This window comes from Myodes glareolus, chromosome X (assembly GCF_982192425.1).
Source record: "Myodes glareolus chromosome X, mMyoGla1.1, whole genome shotgun sequence".
Lineage (NCBI taxonomy): Eukaryota > Metazoa > Chordata > Mammalia > Rodentia > Cricetidae > Myodes > Myodes glareolus.
Genome location: NC_142053.1, coordinates 13,112,660 through 13,128,210, shown reverse-complemented (window position 1 = coordinate 13,128,210; position 15,551 = coordinate 13,112,660). Strand labels below are relative to the sequence as shown.

The window sequence follows — 15,551 nt, the reverse complement described above, 5'->3', positions numbered from 1 at the left end:
AGAAAGTTTAGCCTTTATTTGGCTTGCATTTATTTAAATATGCTTAGAAAGAATAAAGAAAATGCATTCCATGAGATTCTTGAGGATAAGAATAAAGAGTATATTTGCAGAATAAAAGTTATGCTATATAAAAATTCAAAGTAATAAGCCAAAAGCAAAATTATTGAACCAACTTGCTAGCCACCACTGAATAATATAATATTCAAGAGTAGATATTTATTTTTTCTTATATACACTTAGACATCCAAAAATATATTATACTAAATGATTGGTATTCTGAGACATTGTATTAACAAATGGTTGGTAATATGTAAGATTCAAACTCTTTGAACATGCTAATAACCATTTATACCCAGGAAGTAGCTTCTGGCAAATGGGAAGTGAATATGCTATTTCTATTGACCCATTAGAACAAGAATTAATTTAAGAGGCCTTACATCTTCCCCTTGAGTGTCCAGAAGTGACTTTTGATATGGAACTGGCATCTTATTAAAATAAATCATAATAGGGGCCACATACCTGCCTCAAGGAAATATGTTGAGATTTAATGAGAGTCTTTTTTAATCAGTCTTCAAGATGTTTTAAGATAATAAATTCTATAAAGTTTTCACTGGGAAGTGACTCCCGTCTTTTTAGAAAAGGTTATCCATTTACATGTGGGAGTTAATATGAAGCTATATAATTGGAAGAAAAGCCCCACAGATTATAATCAAATCTCTAGTGAATTCATTATAATTATATTTAATTCATCAACTGACAAGAAATTTAATAAAAACTAGAACCAAGCTCATTTCATGAATAGAAAAAGATTCTGATCAATCTAGGTTTTGCATTTTCCTTTTCTCATTTTAAATTTCAAATAGAAAAAGAATCTCCTGCAAATTAATAGATCTGACCTGAGATCAACTATGAAGTGAGAGTATGTAGGAGTTATTTTGTTTGTCCTACTTAAGCAATCTACAGTTCATTTAAAGTAATAATGTCAAAAGTCTCTTAAGAGTCATTTTGCAATGTTGCACTGTTGTTTATTGAGGGAAGATAAAACCTAGAGATCTCATAAAGATTTTCATCACAATCTAAGTCCAAAATTAAGTTTGTCCAATGAGGAAAATGCTGCGAGCATAGTGATGAAGTCTAGTTCATGACACCAGTAGTACTTACTCTACAGCTTAGCTTATGCAATGTTTTTCAATTCATACCTAATCATTTTATATTACCAAATGACACTAACAAAAAGTATATCTTATAATTTTAGTGTGCTTTAGTAGACACAATCAGAATATACTTTTAGATTTTGAAAGGATTTCTGCACCAGTCATGATAGCAGTTAAAAGAATTCAATTGCACATAAAAGGAGAAAGTATGGGTTGATAAAGATCAAACAAACATGTGGTAACAATGAAAAAAGAGGATGATTCATAATTATGTAACATGTGCTATACTCAATGTAATACTTATTCAATCACACTTCATTCTACTGTTGCTTTCTATGGGATATGAAAACATCTGAAATTTTGTCCTTCCCCCTTCTTTCTACTCTTCTGAGCCCTTACTCCATCCCATCCGTCTTTTCCCTCCTTCTATTAAAACAGGATGGGACTCAGCCTTGAATAAGCTATACATGTATACTAACACTGAGCTAAACCATAAATTACACTTCTCATATGTTCGTATTTAACCATTTATTTATCTTTATAACATTTGTTTTATTTTCTCTAATGAGGATTCTGTTTCTTAAGGAAAAACTACTGAAAATCAAGGACTACACATTGTCCCATTTTTCCTTTATTATAAATGTACATAATAAAGCAAGACACATATTACCTAGACATGCATTTCAGTCTAATTTTACTTTAATCATTTTATAGAGGTAGTATTTAACATTTAGGGTAGTTGATTTACTTACATGGTTATATGTAAAATTTCACATTTATATTATAGAAAACAAGTAAATATTTTAACATATTATTTCAACCATTTAAAGTTAATTAATACATCCTGATAGACTGTAGAATTTTAATACTTGACAAATACTCCTAGTACAAGTACATGACATAAAATGGTACATTTTATGAAGCAATTTAAAGTTAAATGCTGAATTAATATGACACCTTAATATGTCAATCCATGTCATGACTTTTCAAAGTGAGTATACTACTACAAATGTTTTTTCCAGTGGGTGTTAAATTGAGAAAATACAAACACAGAAGAAACTCTAGTCAGAGTAAAATGTAATAAAAATACAAGTAAACATGATAACCAAAATTCAAAATATCTAAAGCATCTAAGAACTTAAAGAGTCATTATGACCCTATTTATTGATTTCCTCATCTGTCTTTACTTTTGTTTATTTAACTTTCTTTTCTCTTTCCAAACTCTATCTTTTCTTTTTCCTTTTTCTTATATTCTATTTTCTATTGTTCCCCCCCCGCTGCGTGTGTTGTGTGTATGTTTTAGGAATTGTATTTGCTAAGAATGTTATCTATACACGCACAATCTAAGTTCCCAGCTGTAAATACCCTTCAATTTTAGAGGACAATGATATATAAGTATGGACTCTAAGCCATATGTTGAAATACTAATACTAATCTCTAGTATCACGCATGTGAGTGTGTCTGCTTGTGTGCCTGTGTGAGAATAAATTCAGCTTATTTTTTTCTATTTAATCTATACTTTATTACAGTAATCCATCAGAACTGAAAATACAAAATAGTATAGGAAAATATTTACTACCCATTGCCTACACATTCAAGACAAGCTTTCAAATATAATGAAGCATCTGACATTTGAAGAACATTGATTAATCAGGTCTCATATATTTATATGATATATGCTTCATTCTCTTTCTCAATAGAATGGTTGTTTTCTTTGCTGAAAGTAAAATTGTGGCTTCACTATGGATATCAGTATGAAGGTTCCTCAAAAACTGAAAAATATTAAAAGATACAGCTATACCATTCATGGGATCATACCCTAAGACTGTATATCACTGCAGATAAACTTACTTACTTTGATCATTGCTGTTCTATTCATGATAGAAAGAAACAGAAAACAGCCCAAGTGTGCATCAATCAATGAAGGAATAATGGAAATGTGGTATATTGACACAGCAGAAAAATCATCTCTCAAAAAATTATGAAATTCATATATAGGTTGATGGAACTTTAAAAATACATGCTGAATAAGAAATCCCAGTGAATTAAGTAGGAGACGCTTGTTTGTTCTGGCCGCCCAGAACTGAAATAACCACACAGAAACTGTATTAATTAAATCACTGCTTACCTCATTAGCTCTGGCTTCTTATTGACTAACTCTTAATCCCTTTATATTAATCTGTATATCACCACAAGGTTGTGGCCTACCGGCAATTTTCAGCATATCTGTCTCAGGCAGCTCCAAGGCTTCTCTCTCTCTCCATCTTCTACCTCCCAGCATTCAGTCCAGTTTTTTCTGCCTACCTAAGCTCTGCCCTATCATCAGGCCAAGGCAGTTTCTTTATCTATTAACCAATAAAAGCAGCACATAGACAGAAGGACCTCCCACACTATTCCAGACCCCGGAAACAAATACTGTGTTCTTTCTCTTATACAGATATACTAAATTTTAAGTTTTAGATATGTATGTTTCATCTGAAATCTCCACAGAGGTTAGGCAACAAGGGAGTGATCAAGGAATAAGGAGATACTCCAGGAAAGGGGAAATAGAATATATTGTTATAAAGGGGACACTAGAATTCCATAAAACCATATGGAAACTTACTCTTCCCTCTAAAACATTATAGACTATTGTCAATGCTATTTGCTAGCCTCAAAATCTGGCAGAATGGTTGTATTGCTGAAGACACCACTTACTTATTCCATCAAACATGGAGAAATCAAGCTGGTACCCATTTATAAATTTTGCCTCTATTGATTAGTGTTGATGGTACAGGAAGGTACTTTGCACACTACTGGAGGAGGAAAGTAATCATCAGTCTCAATCATAGAAAACTTGCAACCCACAATAGTGACATATTTTTCAGATACACTGGCAGAAATCTTATGAAAATAATCAATAATCTTTAAATTGCATTTAAAAACCATATCATGAGATGGAATCCATACCTAACACTGCTAAAATGTCCAAGAAAAATAGACTAGATAGGTTATGGTCTCTATGGAAAACTTATTACTATTATTGTAGTAAAGGAATTAGCAATAAAATGACTCACAATGATGTATTGCTATACTCATATATAAAAGAATCTTTCAAATTCCATTAAAGACCCTTTTTCTTACAGTAGATGGTAATTAAGACAACAGGCCCACAACTGGACAATATTCAGAGAGTGAGACACACTGGAGTGCTAGGTACAAAATGGGAAGCCTTTATCAAACTCTTAACTTCAAGACTCAATAATGTAAGAGGAAGAAAGGGCAGAAAGGTTGTTAGAGCCAGAGGTGGTGAATGACTCTAAGAAAGTAATATCTTCCAGATATAGCAGTGCTATACACATATGAACTCCAGAATCTGTAATGGCAATCACAAGAATATTGCAAGCTCAAATCATACAAAATCTGAACATGAAGAAGGGAAGTAGGGACAAATTTTCACCCCTAACCAAGAGGACATTAGCAACTGATACCTGCTGAGAAATGGAAAATTAGTTTTTCAATGGTGTGACAGTATATCAATGAACATGCCAGTGTCCATGCTCAGGAGTATGTGTCCAATAGAAAATAGACTCCATGTTTATACCTGTGCTTGACTTTTCTGTTGTTTTTATTTGTTTTACTATTATTGTTTGTTTTGAGTTCTTTTTGTAAATAAAAACACTTTAAATTGGGTCAGTAGGGAGGTGGAGAGAATCTGGAAGAAGTTGGGGGAAGGGAGAAATACATGAATAAAACGTATTGCCTCCAAAAATTAAGTGAATAAATATATACAAATATCTTGCTTCCTGAAATAACTTACTACATCTTTCCATTAATGAAAATTAGTAAAAAGAAATTTAATATGTAGAAATTCAAAGAGTGTGCTTTTATGCAATTATGTTTAGATATTGAAATCATTCAATTCTCTAAGTAGCTTTTGATTTTCTTAAGCATTCTTTTCATGAATAAAATCATGGCATGGTACAAAGTGAAGTTAAAAGTGATTTTGATAACAGAAATTTGATGTATTAAGAGCAGTGCTTGTTTTTTAAAGAGTATATTTGGGGTGGTGATGTACACATAATGAATTTTCTTATGTTTCTAAGGCTGTCATAAGATACCATGATCAAAAGAAACTTGAGGAGAAAAGAGTTTATTTTATGTTTCATATCCTCATTGCAATTATTCAAGAAGGGAAGTTGGGCAGGGTCTAAAGGCAGTCACCTCCAGCACTGGAGGCCCTGGTTTCCAGGGTGGTGCTTACTGACTTCTTTCTCCTGGATTACTCAGTTTTTTTCATACATCCCAGGATCATCTACTCAAGAGTAGAAACTCCTACAATGATTTGGTCCTTCCCTTACTAATAATTAATCATGATGATGCTCCATAGGCTTGCCTACAAGGAGATCTTTTGGAAGCATTTTCTCATTTGATATTATCTTATTTCAGATGACCCTGGCTTGTTTCAAATTGACACATCCTAGCACATGACCTAATAAGGATGCTGAATCAGGAGACTTACCAGTTCAAGGTATGCATTTAAATTAATTATCTTTGGGAACATGTACCTTAACATCTTATATAGTTGAAACAATTGAACTACACTGCTATTCATAAAGAAGACATCTTATGACCCCCAGGAGATGTTTAATCTTCATTAAGATGAAACCAATAAGTAATGACTGATTATACAGAGTAAAATTCTCTTCAACCCAGAAAGATCAATAAATTTACCAATCTCAGCAAGTTGTTCATTGATGAAACTTTTAACAAAAAGTTGGACTTTTTAGCTTCAACTAAATGTTTCTGAAAATTACTCCCCAGATATACCCAGAAATGTGTTTTCTGAATGTCTTGAAGTCCAGTTAACTTGGCACTGATGATTGGACAACTCACCTATTATTTATAGAAATGGAGGATTTTGATGTACTTTTTGTTTTTTTATTGTTTGTATACTAATTTTTTTTAATAGCACATTCCAATAACGGTTACTGTTTGTGTCCCTTTAATAATTTTATATATTTTCCACAAGAATCACATGAATTTCATTTAACTAATTTGTTTATTTATTTAATTTTAGTTAAAATAATAAAGGAATAATTTCTCAGTAAAATTCAAACTAATATATGTGAATATGAAGTTAGTGGTAAATATGATTAGATACATAATTCTCTAATGTGGCAGTGAGGAAATTACTTATAACTCTTGTATAAAGTTAAAGAATAAATAATTGAAAGAAACATAATAATAATTTGATGATAGATAGTACTTAATGAGCATTATAATTTCAATTATTTTGCATATGTAATGACAGAAGATTGACATATACAAAACAATAACTTTGGCACATAGTATAAGAAAATGACTAGTAAAAGTATGACGATCTCACTGTTATATGGAGTCTAAAATATTTTTTAGCATATATTTTATTGATTCTTTGGGAATTTCATATCATGTACCCCAATTCTATTTATTTTCTAGTCCCTCTATATCTGTTCTTGTAGCATCCCTCCCTCAAAAATGAAAATTATAATGAAACCTTTCCTTCTTTATCACAGTATAGTTGCCAAAGAAAATTCAATATACATAAGTTATATACAGTGGATTTTTTAACATGGATATAAATTGAAAAATGATTAGCCAATCCAGTAAATACAAGCACTCCTACAGCTATATTTTTGAAGTAATTACAATTATGACTCTTTTACTTAGTAAATGTCAATTGCATAATAGAGTCTTACCATTGGTCATCTAATTGTACAGTACATCCCTGATCTTTTTCCTATTATATTTGAGTTTATACTCTGATAAAAATATCTTTTACTTACACATGGGTACGAGCAATCTACATGCTACCACATGAATTAAAACACGATTCAGGTACTAAGGGCCGCTCTGCTGCTGAAGCCTTGCTGATCTGAGTGGCCTGGTGTTGCCAGACCCAGCTGCTGGTGAGGGCCATGCCTATTGCCAATATCACAACAGGAGGGCATAAGAACCACGCATAATTAAGTCTGAAGGGTCAAGCTGAGCTGGCCCTGCCCTTCACTGGCCCTGGGCAATCTGGTCCTATCCCTTGCTAGACAATGCAACAAAAGGCTGGCCTGATCCCCATGAGAAATTTATAATTTCAAAGGTTTAATTTTTATGTATTTTTTATCTGTTTCTACCTTCCTTCATTTTATTTAAAGACATAGTTTCTCTGTGTAGTAATGGCTCACCTGGTACTCACTATTTAGAGCAGGCAAGCCACATTTGTGGCAGTCTTCCAGTATCAGCCTTCTGAATGTTGGTATAATAGTTATATGCTATGATGATAGAAATGGTAAATCAATTTTAAAGTGATAGCTTTATCTTCCTTTGTAAGGCCCGGGGCCTTCCCCTGCCTCTCGAGGTACAAATGAAGGACTGCTTTGGCAACCTGCTAAGGCTTCCTGTGAAGTTCCCTGCTTGCTTCTGCTGTAGCCTGGTATAGTAGCCTAGGGCCCTATATCACTTTAAAAATGGTAATTTCTTGAACTTCCCACTGGGCAGGAAACCCTGACTGCTCTTAGGGATGGAGAGGGAGGAGGAGAGGGAGTGGGGGGAGTGGGAGAGTGGTGGGAGGAGGGGCGGAAATGGAAACTTTTACAATTTAATAAAATTACAAAAAAAAAAATGGTAATTTCTCAACCTGCCTGAAGGAGCCCAGGCGCCAAGGTACCTCTCACTTACCTTACACCCCTCGATCACCTGCCTGCTGGGAGGCTCACTCAGTGCCAGCTTCCCCATTCCTCTCTGGCTGGGAGGGGTTTCCGTTACTGGGACCAAAGGGTATTTTAACCCCCGATTAAGTTAAATAAATGGGCATTCTCCTCCTCTGGGGAATGTCTTGAACTCTGTATCTGTGTGTGTGTCTTGTGTTTTAACCCTTAGGACATTATAGAACTCGTGGTAGGTATGGAGTCGTGGTCCATACCAGTTGGGTGGTGATGCAGACCCCATGGCATGGAACGCTCGCCACATTCCTTCTTGTCTATTTAAGAAGATTTTGATAAGATTGTCATTTTTACGATGTTAATTCTGCCTACCTAAGAGCATGGGAGATCTTTCCACTTTCTGGTGTCTTCTTCAATTTCTTTCTTTAAAGATTTAAAGATTTTGTCATACAAATCTTTCCCTTGTTCCGATAGTTACTCTGAAATATTTTATGCTATTTTTGGCTATTGTGAAGTGTTCCTCTGATTTCTTTCCCAGCCCTTTTATCATCTGTGTACAGGAAGGCTACTGATTTTTTTGAGTTTATCTTGCATCTTGCTACATTACTGAAAGTGTTTATGGGTTGTAGAAGTTCCTTGGTAGAATTATTGGGATCACTTATGTAAACTATCATATCATCAGCAAATAGTGAGAGTTTGACTTCTTCTTTACTGATTTGTATCCCTTGATCTCCTTTTGGTGTCTTATTGCTCTGGCTATGACCTCAAGAACTATATTGAATAGATATGGAGAGAGTGGGCAACCTTGTCTTGTTTATGATTTCAGTGGGATCACAGGGAGTTTCTCTCCATTTAGTTAGATGTTGGCTGTTGGCTTGCTGTATATTGCCTTTATTATGTTTAGCTATGTTCCTTGTATCTCTGCTCTCCAAGACCTTTATCATAAAAGGATGTTGTGTTTTGTCAAAAGCTTTTACAGCATCTAATGAGATGATCATGTGGTTTTTATTTTTCAGTTTGTTTATATGGTGGATTACATTGACAGATTTTTGTATGTTGAACCACCCTTTCATCTCTGGAATGAAGCCAACTTGATCATGGTGGATCATGTTTCTGATGTGTTCTTGGTTTCAGTTTGCCAGTAGTTAGTTTATTTAGTATTTTTGCATCAATGTTCATGAGTGAGATTGATTTGTAATTATCTTTTTTTAGTAATGTCTTTCTGTGGTTTGGGTATCAGGGTAATTGTAGCCTCATGAAAAGAGTTTGACAATATTCCTTCTGTTTCTATTGTGTGGGATAATTTTAGGAGTATTGGTATTAGTTCTTTGAAAGTCTAGTAGAATTCTGAGCTGAAACCATCTGGTCTTGGCTTTTTTTTTCATCAGTTACAGGTCTGTTTAATTTGCTTATTTGGTCTTACTTTAATTTCGGTAATTGATATTTATCCAGGAAGCTGTCCATTTCCTTTTAAGTTGTCCAATTTTGTGGAGTACAGGTTTTCGAAATATGACCTGATGATTCTCAGTATTTCCTTCATGTCTGTTGTTATGTTCCCTTTTTCATTTCTGATTTTGTTAATTTGCATATTCTCTCTTTGCCTTTTCATTAGTCTGGATAAAGGTTTATCTGTGTTGTGTATTTCCTCAAAGAACTCTTTGTCTCATTGATTGTTTTCTTTGTTTCTATTCTATTGATTTCAGCTCTCAATTTGATTATTTCCTGCCATGTAGTTCTCTTGCTTGAGTTTTCTTCTTTTTATTTTAAAGTGTTCACATGTTCTGTTAACTCACTAGTGTGGGATTTTTGCAGCTTCTGTATGTAGGCATTTAGTGCTGTCAGCTTTCCTTTTAGCAGTCCTTTCATTGTGTCCCATAAATTTTGATATGTTGTGTGGTTATTTTCATTGAGTTTTAGGAAGTCTTTTTTCATGAAGGTTTAGATTTCTACTACTTCAATTTTTTATGTATCATTTTATAATTTATATTAAGTTGTAAAATTTTAAATGTACTTTAGAAATTACACTGTATCTGATCTATACTGTGTTAATGTTGTATAAAATGAAACTTCCTCTTCTAGCTAGCCTAGCTGCGTATGTCAAAAATTATTATTATTATTCCTCTCTTAAATGAATAATTTGTTAATTTCTTAAGTTCTATATTTTCTACCCAATTCTAATATTTAGAGATTATTGCTTTTATTTTTTTATTATAATAAAGAATTTAACCTTAAAGATAAAGTTTATTATTTGATTTCATTTCATATATTTATTAAACAATGTATATTACTCATAAAGTGTTGATTTATAATATTATCCAGTGGTTTTTCATTTTGGACTTAGTATAATTGCTAAACTTTAGTTATTGTTTTGAATGATACTTCACTATGATTATATTATACCTCTCACAATAAAAGTTTTCTGTTAGATTTAATGATAGAAATTTCACATTTGTCAAATAATGAATAGGCAGCAGAATTATTTTTCTCCCTCCTATAAGCTAAGCAAGCAGATGGAGGAATAGAGAATTTATAATGCTTTGTACTTGTTATACTTTGTAAAAATTTTCTGCCTTTAGAACCTTTGATAATTCTCTTTCCCTAACGGTTACAGAAATGCTGTCAATTAAAATTTGCATATTAATAATTTATGAAATTAAATTTCTTTATTCTACCAAATAATATTTCAAGTCTCTATTTCTTTGTTTTATTATCAAGTGACAACACTTCTATTTATAAGAAATACGCAAATGAGATTTTTATTGTTCTTTGTTAAGGTGTGAGGTTTTATTGTTAGTAGATGTATTAGTGTCTAGCATGAAGATGTAGTCAGGTTTTTTTCTTCCCTCATAACAAAGAACATTTTTAATCTAATAAAGGGAAATATATCAGGTATACAACATTCATACTTGGCATAATTTTTACAATATTTAACAATTTGTCAAGTTTAGGTGGATTATATATATGCTGCTTTCTGTGTTTATTAATCTCAAACCCCTACCATAAATCTTGATTAACTGCTATAACAGAAATATCTTCTTTTGTTGGGTTCAGGAAAAATCCAGTAATGGAGAAAATAAAACATTTAGGAGTAACATTTGATGATAAAAAGACAAGCTTTTGGTTGAAAACTATAAAGTGATTAAAATATGATTTCATTCTCATCTGTCACTGGGTAAGATTCCGAGGCAATAGTTTCAGCAGTATTCAAAGCAGTCGTCTTTAGTTTCCACTGAGCCTCAAGAACATGACATTGATTTTAAATCTAGTCACAAGAACTTCATTTTCAAATCCAATCCCAATATGAATAGAAATGAACACTTTCTTCTTCAATGTCGTTCAGCTTAAAATTTCAGACACTGAAAGATCTGCCAATTTTTAATAATTGGTGAAATTTGCTAAACCAGTCTGGTGATGAAATACACCCCAAAAGCAGAGAGGATAATTTCCATGTCTTCTCCTGAAATGCTATTATGAGAGGAAGAATTTTCTACTTCCTACGGTCAAGGACATTGTGAACTTATTTCATTAATCAATTATTTCTACCTAGTGAGCTTAGGCAGTTTCATCTTCCATTTTGTTTTGTATTTTCAGAGGTAGAATCTTCCAAATATTCAAACTGCTCTCATTAACATTTGCTTCATGTCAAATTGTCACTGAGTCCAACATACTGTTCATCTTCATTCACCTCACATCTGCTCAGTATTTATAATCTTTTATTTATTCCTTTCTACACTCAAACATTTCAGTCATAATCATCTCTCCTCATTTGTCTTCTTTACAAACTATATTCTTCTGCCATTTTCAGATTTATGGCATTTTAGATTTTTAAGTTTGTATTACCAGTTGTCTTCCATTAGTCTGGGGCTTGAAAGATTTGTGAGTTAAAATAAGAGTCTAATTCTTTACTGCCCTAGTTAGTTACTAGTGTTAGAAATTGACATAAATAACATGTAACCAAGTGGCAATAATGATAAATAATTTGAGTTTTTATAAAGATTATTTACATTATATTTACTGCACAATATTACTCTGACCAACTTCATTTAGCTTTTTAAATCCATTTTACAATGGATTATGAAATAGATTGTTTTAATAATTCAATAAATCCAGGATCTTAATATGGGCATGCTAAACCTTCCCTGTATTCTAACCGATAAGTTTGCATTTGACAAGACAGGTTTTCTCAGCTATAGTTCCAGGTGACTACTATAATTGAATAAAATTAATGTAAATAATTTAACCTAATTGAAGATACCTAATTAGGGCTAGGGATATTTTAGTGGTATCTTTCAGAAACAGTTTTGTCCATGAATATGTGTGCAATTTCCTATTTCTGCTTTGCATGTAAACCATGGAATGTTTACAATAGATTCATGAATAATTTTATTCCAGACATCCCTATTTATTTTTAAAACCTGCATTTATCTGACTAACTATAATATTTGTAGATTTTAGAAAATTTTGCATGTATCAAAATATAAATAGAATAATCATTACTGAAATCAGTGATGCTTTCTATTACTTAATTCATACATATATATATATATATATATATGATTTTTCTTCACCAAGGTCAGCATATTATTTGTATTTTTATAGTTATTGACTTCTTATTATTAATATACTGTGAAATGATTACTAGAACCAAGGTAAATCACATATTTATTATTCTATATAGTATAAATTTGTATAATATGCATGTATAAAATTCTTAAAAACACGCATTGAAACACATACTGAATAAATAAAGTAATTTATTTAAAATATAGTATTTTTAATTTATTCTTTGAGAATTTTATTCATGCATACATATTATCCTACCCAACTTTCACTGCCCACTCCAACTCCTCCGAGGTCACCACCAAACCCTCTACATGTCTGCAAGAGAAATTGTAATGAAACCACCAAACTATAGCATACCATGAGTAGAAAGAAAAGTTTACTTGGAAATCAATCTTCTGGGTTCTCTCTGGGTAGGATTTGTTGTAAAGGAAGACCACATTCTAGATGGCAAAACCTAGTCACTCTTATGGAGAGAGTTAGTGACAGCAAGAGAGGTGTAGGACAGAATAGTTAGCCTGGGGGTTAGTGCAGGATGCTTGTGTTAGTGTGGAAGGAGATGCCATTTGGAAGAGGTGGTTAATAAGGGGAGTATTGGCTTTTCCTAACAAACAGAAACTGACTTCAAAAGATTTCTGAGGATTGCTAAGTTTAGGTTTTTGTTAACCAATAGCAATCCTTCTGCTTGAGTTCTACCTGAAAGGAGCCCAGATTGACATTTAAGAATTTATCAGTGGTATGCTATTTTGAAGGCCCACTTTGGACCTAACAAAGGCCTCTTTTGTTTTGTTTTAAACTCACTAGAGCATGGGAAACTTACCAGAAGCCTCTTTTCTGAAGCAAAAATGAATTTTCAATCAGTGATTTCACAGGTGCCCCTAAAAACATGAAAAAAATGGCCGAACTGAGTGGAAGGCAACTTTTTTTTTAACAGAAAATAATAGAAACATAAATTTATTACTGAATTTTGGTGGTAGGGATAGGAGAGGTATTGGAAGGGAAAGAGGATGGAGCTAATCACTGAACGTTATATGCAGGTACGAAATTTTCAATAGAATTTTTAAAAGAGAGAAATGATGTATCTTTTCTTCCCTAGTAGTTTTTAATTACAAATAACTCCCCACATACGCACTAGCCATAGAACCTCATGAGAAACTTTCTGTGTTGAAGTGTGCTTGGCCAGACCTTGCATAGGCAACCATACTCACCCTGAATTTTTGGACTCAATGACCCCGTTTTATCTGAAATATATTATCTTTCTGCAATCCTTCTAAATGTTTGCCTCTTAAAATACTTCTGCCTCCTCTTCTGCAATGTATTCTGAATCTTTGTAGTAGATAGTGTGACTACTTATTCTTTGATAATAACCATTTAAAAAAAATCTTGAGTACTTGATATTTAGATAGAGTCATTATTGCTATATTTATTGGTAATTTTAGTTTTTGTGCTAACACTAATAATTAAAGAATAAATGTAATGGATGTAGGAAGGAGTGAATGGTACAAAGGATGAATGGGGAGAGTAGAAATTATGTAAAGCACTCATTTTGAAAACTTAAAAAATTAAACATTGGAATTTAAAAATTGTAGTATGCTTTCCCATCTTGCAAGATGGCGGGTGAAAAAGCCGATAAACCTGATTCAAAAGAGAAGAAACCTGCAGCCAAGAAGGCTGGCAGTGATGCCCCTGCTGCTGATGCAGCCAAAAAGGGTGACCCTAAGGCTCAAAAGCTCAAGAAGGGGAAGCCCCATTGCAGCCGAAATCCAGTCCTTGTTAGAGGAATTGGCAGGGTACTCACGATCTGCTATGTATTCCAGAAAGGCCATGTACAAAAGGAAATACACAGCTGCAAAAACCAAGGTTGAAAAGAAGAAAAAAAGGAAAAGGTCCTTGTTACTGTCACAAAACCAGTTGGTGGTGACAAGAATGGTGGTACCCGGGTTGTTAAGCTTCGAAAAATGCCCAGGTATTATCCTACCAAAGATGTGCCTCAGAAGCTGCTGAGCCATGGCAAAAAGCCCTTCAATCAGCATGTGAGACGCCTGCGTGCTAGCATCACTCCTGGGACTGTCCTCATCATCCTCACCGAGCGCCACAGGGGGGAGAGTGGTTTTCCTGAAGCAACTGGGCAGTGGTTTACTGCTTGTGACAGGACCTCTTGCCCTCAACAGAGTTCCTCTCAGAAGAACACATCAGAAGTTTGTCATCGCCACCTCTACAAAAGTTGATATCAGCACAGTTAAAATCCCCAAACACCTGACTGATGCTTACTTCAAGAAAAAGCAGCTGCGTAAGCCCAGGCACCAGGAGGGCGAGATCTTTGACACAGAGAAGGAGAAATATGAGATTACAGAGCAGCGCAAGGCTGATCAGAAAAAGGTGGACTCACAGATTCTGCCAAAGATCAAAGCTATTCCTCAGCTGCAGGGCTACCTACGCTCTCAGTTCTCTCTGATGAACGGGGTGTATCCTCACAAACTGGTTTTCTAAATTGCTAACAACCTAATTAAACAGCAAAATAAAAATAAAAATAAAAAATAAAAATTGTAGTTTTTATAAATTATTGCCAGTAAAATAAAGGACCATTATGACAAGAAATTCAAGTCTTTGAAGAAAAAAATTGAAGAAGATATGAGAAAATGGAAAGATCTCCCATGCTCTTGTATATGTATGATCAACATACTAAGAATGATAACCTACCACAATAAATCTACATATTCATTGCAATGATTATCAAAATACCAAAACCATTCTTCACAGACCTCAAAAGAACAATACTCAGCTTCATATGGAAAACAACAACAATAACAACAACAAAACCAGGATAGCTGAAACAATGCTATAAAATAAAGTAACTTCTGGAGGCATCACCATCCCTGACTTCAAACTCTTGTATAGAGCTATAATAATAAAATACAGCTTAATATTGGCATGAAAATAGATATGTAGACCAAGGGAACTGAATCAAAATGTTGATATTAATTCACACACTATGTACACTTGATTTTTGACAAAGAAGCTAAAATTGTACAATGAAAAAAAATCATCTTCAACAAAAGGTGCTGGTCCCCATGACAATGGCATTGAGTCTTGTTTCGTCTGCATGGACTGGCTTTTTGGGATCCTGGACTGTTTGGATGCTCACCTTCCTGGACCTGGA

General features: G+C 33.5%; 1 pseudogene; it reads left to right on the top strand.

Moving 5' to 3' along the window:
• Window positions 1-14,001: 14,001 nt before the first annotated feature.
• Window positions 14,002-14,910, top strand: LOC125415323 (large ribosomal subunit protein eL6 pseudogene; annotated as a pseudogene).
• Window positions 14,911-15,551: the final 641 nt, after the last annotated feature.